Consider the following 7,108-nt stretch of genomic DNA (forward strand, 5'->3'; position numbering starts at 1 on the left):
TATAGTATTGTCAACTTTATGTGGTCTTTTGAGATGTTGGACCTTACCTTTTTAGTATGATTGATGAAGGGTATTAGCACATATCTTGGAGCAGCTCCCATTGTTGAATGTTTGGAAAAGCACCAACCTAATGTAGTAATAACTTCTCGTGTTGCAGATGCTGCCTTATTTTGGCGCCAATGTATGCATTTTGTTTATTCTCATACAAAATTAATTACTCTTAAGATATTTCCAAGTTTTCCAAGTAAAAAAAAAAGGTTTGCTTTATAAAAATATAAAAAGCAGCAATGTTTCTTCCTTTCTTATCTATCTGTGTAAAACTGTTATTGGAAAGATTGTAATATTGGGTAGTGAGATCATTGAATGGGTAATTTTACCTAAAAGTTTCATCACATCTCTTGATTGTGAGCAACATAACTAGAATTTTGCTTTACTAATTGTGTCATGGTTTGATTTAGACAGGATAATTTCTAAAGGATTCTTCTGTTGTATGAATAGATATATGAACTAGGTTGGAAATGGGACAATTTAGAACTTCTAGCACAAGGGTCTCTGGCTGGCCATCTTCTGGAGTGTGGTTGTCAACTTACTGGGGGATACTTCATGCATCCAGGTGACCTGTAAATTTAGTTTAATCAACGTTAAAAAAGGGGGCTTTGAAGGAAAAAGTGTAGCTTCTTCTTTTTTGTTATTGTTTATACAACAACGCTTCTTATATAAATATATATATATGGTCATAGTGCTATGTATTTGTTTCTTTTAGGTGACAAATATCAGGACATGTCCATGTCTCAGCTCCTTGATTTGTCACATCCTTATGCTGAAATAAGTTCTGATGGAAGAGTATGTGTAGCAAAGGCAGAACATAGTGGTGGGGTCTTAAATTTCAGTACTTGTGCTCAACAACTTCTGTATGAAATTAGGGACCCCAGTAGCTATGTCACCCGTGATGTGGTAAGTTTGTGTTCGTATAGTTCTATTCCGAATGAAATGGGAGAACAATAATTGACTGAGATCGTTATCTATTTTTCCTTAAATGCAGATTATTGATCTTCAGAATGTTTCATTCTCTCCCTTGTCAAGTTGCAAGGTTCTTTGTGTTGGAGAAAAATCCTTTGCTGGTTCGGTCCCTAAAAAACTCCTGCAATTGATTCCAAAGGTGATGCTTTTAATGTTTTTGGCTAATTCATTATGTAATACATAAGCAGCAAATGGAGGTTTATTCTCTCTGTGTACCATGCTTGTACTTGAAAGTTTTATTTGGAGCTCTGGTGCATATTTAATCACTAAAGAGAGCTCATCTTTCTATTGCTACCATTGAAATACCTTGATTTCAATAGTCTATGCAAATATGGGAGCCACTCTTTTCTTTTATCGCTTGCTTTGGTCAAAGACTGCTCATAAGTTCCAAGATCGTTATCCTTTGGTGGTACTAATAGCTTGTGTTCTTATAAAATAAGGATTGTTGGTGTCAGTCAATGCAATTGATTCTTAGTTAATTTAGCACTAATACCATATCCAGTGTAATTGGTTACATTTATTGCATCATTGGCCTAGATGTTTGGAATGTCTCTGTGCTTGTTTAAATTTAAGTCATTTGAAGTGCTCAAGCTATTGTTTTTTTTTACCATCTTAGCCAGCGTCATATTCCCTAAGATTATGCTATCAGGAAGGAGTTAACCTTTTATCATAGTGTTTGCCTTCACTATTTAAGCATATATTTCTCTTGTGACATGTGATCTTCCTCTCTCCTTTCTTTCTGTCAATAGTTAACATTAACCATATTTTTGCTCTATATAGAAAACCCTTTTTTGTTCCTTCGTCTGTGGTTATACTAATGTGCTGTTGTCAAAATTTTCAGGGTTGTGGTTGGAAAGGATGGGGTGAGATATCTTATGGAGGATATGAATGTGTTAAACGTGCAAAGGCTACAGAATTCCTGGTGGATAAGTTTTAAGATTTTGCCACGACTATTTATTTATTATATAATAAAACAATTCAAATGAGGGAAAAAAATGAATTTTTGAGTGTTTGCATTGTATTAATCTATTTTTGATGTTTTATTAGGTCAGATCATGGTTGGAAGAAATATTGCCTGGCATCAACAGTTCTGTATTTTCTTATATAATTGGCGTCGATAGTCTGAAAGCAACTAGCATTGGTGATGACACTTCATCTTCAGCCGCTAGTAATGATGTAAGGTTGTGTATGGATGGATTATTTGACCTGAAAGAACATGCAGTCCAATTTACTAGAGACATTATAGCATTATATACCAATGGACCAGCTGGTGGTGGTGGTATCAGGTCAAGTTCTTATCAGCTTTTGAACCTATTTTCTAATTTACTAGCGTTTTAATGAGCTTACACATTCCTTGGTGGTTATAGATTCATCTCTAGATGCAATAAATCTTTGGTTCTTTATTTTCATAATAATTGGTTTCCTGTGCTCAAAACCGAATGAGAAGTTGTAGATTGAATTGCTGTTAGAGCTCATGAAGTTAGTTATTTACTAATTAGTGGTGCCTTCCTAAATATACAATCGAAGATATATTTAATAGAGATTGACCTTGCTATATTCACCTTTATATTATGTGTTTTCTATTCCCCGATTGTTGTGATTGATCTAATTCCACTGATTTTTTTTTTCTTTACTGACTGCAGTGTAGGACACAAGAGAGAGGTCATTCTTGAAAAACAACTGGTACTCTCTATGCTATATCATCTATCTCACCATCGATTTCCAAAATTAGTGTTTAATCTCTCCTCTTTGCACACCACAATATGAACTTCTGAGTTATGTTTCTCTGTTTTTGGTCATTCAGCTCAATCGTGAACATGTTGCTTGGAAGACATCCATAAAGCGCACTGTAACCAAATCAAATCCTCCAAGAATTAGCCATGAAAACCTCATTAAAACTCCAGTTTCTCAAGGATTAGTAGAAGATGCTTCATTTTCTGAAAGTGACATCTCTCCTGCGCACTGTAACTTGTGGGATGATTTTAATTGGCTTTTACATTTGCAAGTGGAGAGCATTTTATGGTTCTAGTAGTGTCATCATGCCAATGCAAAATCATTTGAGGCCTTGGACGATATGAAGGTATTTCCTTTACCTAACTATAATTTCATTCTTAGTTCATAGCTTTGGAATTATGTTTCACATTATTGCTACTGTTGTCTAGTACTAGTCAAAGTAGTTTTTCTTTTCCTGTGACAACATTACTTCATGCTTCTCTTGCAGAAAAATTGTGATGTGTTAGACCCAAACTGCCAACCCAAGAGATCTAGCTATGGGTTACCTGAGGACAAATTTATATTTGCTTGTTTTAACCAGCTATACAAGATGGATCCTGATATTTTCAATACATGGTTAGTCGAGTGTTTATATTTGCATAACTTTGAATTGATTGAATCACAACAATAACTATACTGATTCATGTGTCGATAAATGCAGGTGCAACATCCTTAAGCGAGTACCAAATAGTGCACTTTGGCTTCTCAAATTTCCTGCTGCTGGCGAGTCGAGACTCTACAATTGTACTGCCATTTTACCATTTCTCAAGATAAATCACTTACATGCATAATATTTGAATTCTTCTTTGTTATTTATATTTCATAATGTAGTAATGGGTATTTATCTTACAAAGGAAAGATAAATTAGTGACTGATAAACTATTGGTGTTCCAGATGCTGTTCAAAGAGGTGTACAACCAGATCAGATTATTTTCACAGATGTTGCCATGAAGGGTGAACATATCAAGCGCAGTGCTTTAGCAGATTTATTCTTGGACATATAAGCATGCTTAATACTTTATTTTTTCTATTTTTTTTATTATTCAAGTGTATTTATCTTAGTACAATACAATATGTAACTTTATTTTGACATTTGATGTTGCTATTGCTGATTGATTTTTCTATTGCTGTTTTGTTTCTTTATTATATTTTTGGTGGTGTGTGCTCTGTAGCATTGCATTTAGTTAGCTTAATATTTAGCTCATATTTTCTTGAGTCGTTGCACCAGAATTCCCTTAATCAAGAGTCATATTCTGTCAGAAGTGAATCATGTCTTGTTAACAGAATGATTTTTCAACTGGTTACAAGTCTTTCCCAGAGCTTGGACAACAATTTTGATTTCTCTAGACAATAGTGGCATGTGGAACCTTTGAACAGAAAATCTAAACTCGTGGTATCTAGGCCAGGAAATGTACATTAGTGTCGTAAACTCTAAGTTTGTGAGAAGAATTGCAGAAGCAGCAGAAAGTAAGTTCAATTCAATTTCGTTTTCTGGTTTTAGATATGCAACACGCATTTTATTGAGTTTTCCTCTTTTTTATTTCTATTTAATGTGATAAGAATTTCCAAGTCTATACTTACTTTACATTTATTCAATAAGACCAAATAAGAAAAGAAGAAGAAAGAAAAAAGTCTACTGTTCTTAAAAATCTGAAATCATCAATTGCTGAAGTCTACATATTTTATATTTATTGCACTCTTTGTTTCAAGGATGGAATCATGAAACTATACAATTAATTTCAGTCACATTTTTTTACAAGTGGTTTGAATCATATTCAGATTGAAAAGAGAGAATAAAAAAGATAAGTGAAGGGACTAAACTATAAGTTGCAATCAACATGAATTAGAAATTAGAAATGCCACAAAGAATAAGACAATAAAATTTTACATTATGAAAAGAAAAATATCCGTGTATAGTCTAGCCAAAAGAGCAAAAATTTCTTCATAAATGGCTTATTTAGTCCTATTATAATCGTGCCACTGGTTTCTGTTGTGGGTCTTGGGCTCTTTGCAAGGGGATTCCCACTTGTAATGTCTAGAAAACTCTGTTACTTTAGCTTTTTTTATAAGCTAAAGCTATTACATTTTTCTTTGATTTTCCCTGAAAAAGATGCAATTTTTACCTGTGTTTTGGGGGTAACCGAAGTGTTTGTACATTAGTAACAAGGTTTTAGTTGCTGGCATAGTCTGGTGGCCATATATTTTCCCAATGTCCCCACTCAAGGGCCTTAAAAATAGAAAGAGGTCTTTGTTATCCAGATTTCCGGATAGCGTTTAGATTGATGGCCTCGGGGAAGCAGAATTATCGATGTCTTTCACGATAGGTGACCAGAGCTCGCGGATATACAGAAAGGCTTCACCTCTCCCGCTTGGTGTCCGGATTACTCTCCCAAGCAAACACAATACGGAAACTCGTCAACTCTCCCGGAATCCCGAAGGGGTATCCTTCGGGGAAACTCCTTCCAGGAGAAGCTCTTCGAGTGGTCTCCGCGGAAGCAGTTCCGTGCCTCGCACGGAACAAAGCCAAACGGTCGAGTCCTGGAGGAGGCATATTTGGAATGATATCCGCCTGACACAGGATCCCGCCTGACACGCCCGTCAGGTCAAAGCCGCACACATCCCAGCACGCCTAAGGGTACCTTTTCGCCTACTGTTCCGCTGACAACTTGGAAAAGACGGCTGACTTTGTGTGTTCCCCATACTTTCACGTAAATATACCCACATAGAGTCTGGTAGCCATGCTACTACAGTAATTGTATCCCCTATTTATGGCTGGTGTAATTAAGACTCATGTACGTAGAGAAAAACCCTAATCCAAAACCCTAGCTATAAAGACCCCTTCATTTTACAAGAAGAGGGACGAAAAAATCATATAGCAAAAACTCTACTAAAATCTCTCTAGCTTCATCTTCTTCAAGAGAACCCGAGAGAAACACTGTGAGTGTGTGAAGTTCTTGTGCACCAGCCATCTTACTGTAACCTTTTTCAAGTATAATAACATCGACTCGTGGACTAGGGCTTGTTAACGCCTGAACCACGTAAAAACGCTGTTTGTTTAGTTATATTTCAGCATTTCTACAGTTCTTATCTTTTTATTATTCCGTTAGTTATTCGTTTCCGAAAAACTCGGTAAACATTTTGGTGCTTTCATTGAGAGATGTAGGAAGTTGTTAGTCAGCTCTTTTTCTGTGTACGTTTTTTGTATTCACTTCGTGCTAAAGAGATGGTGACTACGAGAAAATCCGCTGTTGACAAAAATGCTACGGTCAACCCCGATACCGTGATGGAAGATGTGGTGCAAAGCGAACCCTTAGACTACCAAGGTGAAGACCCGACATCCCGCCAGGATCAGGTCAGTACCGAAGATACAACATACTTAGAAGACGAAGAAGAGTATGTCCAAGACGGTTATTACAAGGACGGCTGCTACTATGAGAAGGACCCAGAACTGGTCCAAGTAGCCGAAGAACTGGTGGCCACTAAGGCCAAGCTTGCTGAGCAGGAGCGCGTCTCCGAAAGAATGCAACGCATGATGGAACGCCTCCAAAGTAAGTTCGGAGATCTAGGCGACTCGGACGAGGATACCTCTGTTCGAGGTGGTGCTGATGCCCCCATGCCGGATCCAGCCGCTGCTGGACCATCCAAAGCCGCCCCTAACAAGGGCAAAGAAAAAGTGGGAGAGCCTGTGCGCGCTGACGCCCCTGCACCTCCTAAAGGCGCGAATCACCAGGCCGACTGCCCCCCCCGCGCGCAGAAGGTCTCTGGCGCTCCTAAGCCCAGACGCCCTTCAGCCCCAAGGGGGCACTCTGTGCCTAAAGGGCCCGGTGCTAAGGCACCCAGGCCTAGGGGAAGGAACAACCGCCCCAGTGATTCCGTCAATCAGGACGGTCGGGCTGCGAACTCGCACTCCGAAGATAGCTGGTCCACGGTGGACCTAAGAAGAAGGTTGGAGGCCAAGTATGAGAAGGCCAAAGGGGAAAAAGCCCGGCCTCGCGGAGATGACCTCCGAAATCATATTAATGACAAGCTCCGGGGACGTGACCTCCCGGAAAGTGATACGAAGAGGCTCGAGGAACAGATTGCTGCCTTGACCAAGCTGGTCCGGAAGCAAAGTGGGGCCCTGTCAGATTCTGAGGAGGAAGACCCGGAACCATGTATTAGGAGGATCGCGGAAACGTCCCTCCCGGATAACTTCAAAATGCCTCACATAGAATTATATGATGGGAGGACAGACCCGCGTACCCACCTAGCTAAATACAATAAAATGATGCAAGTGGCGCGCGTCAGTGAGGACGCCAAATGCATGTGCTTCTCA

The 7,108-nt window shown here is 38.7% G+C and overlaps 1 long non-coding RNA gene across 1 annotated transcript; it reads left to right on the forward strand.

Moving 5' to 3' along the window:
- The first annotated feature begins 1,869 nt into the window (after positions 1-1,869).
- Positions 1,870-4,159, forward strand: LOC133777590 (uncharacterized). The gene is made up of 5 exons (XR_009868662.1): positions 1,870-1,942; positions 2,068-2,703; positions 2,825-3,100; positions 3,261-3,369; positions 3,455-4,159. It is a non-coding gene; the product is annotated as an uncharacterized LOC133777590 (long non-coding RNA).
- Positions 4,160-7,108: the final 2,949 nt, after the last annotated feature.

This window comes from Humulus lupulus, chromosome 5 (assembly GCF_963169125.1).
Source record: "Humulus lupulus chromosome 5, drHumLupu1.1, whole genome shotgun sequence".
Classification (NCBI taxonomy): domain Eukaryota; kingdom Viridiplantae; phylum Streptophyta; class Magnoliopsida; order Rosales; family Cannabaceae; genus Humulus; species Humulus lupulus.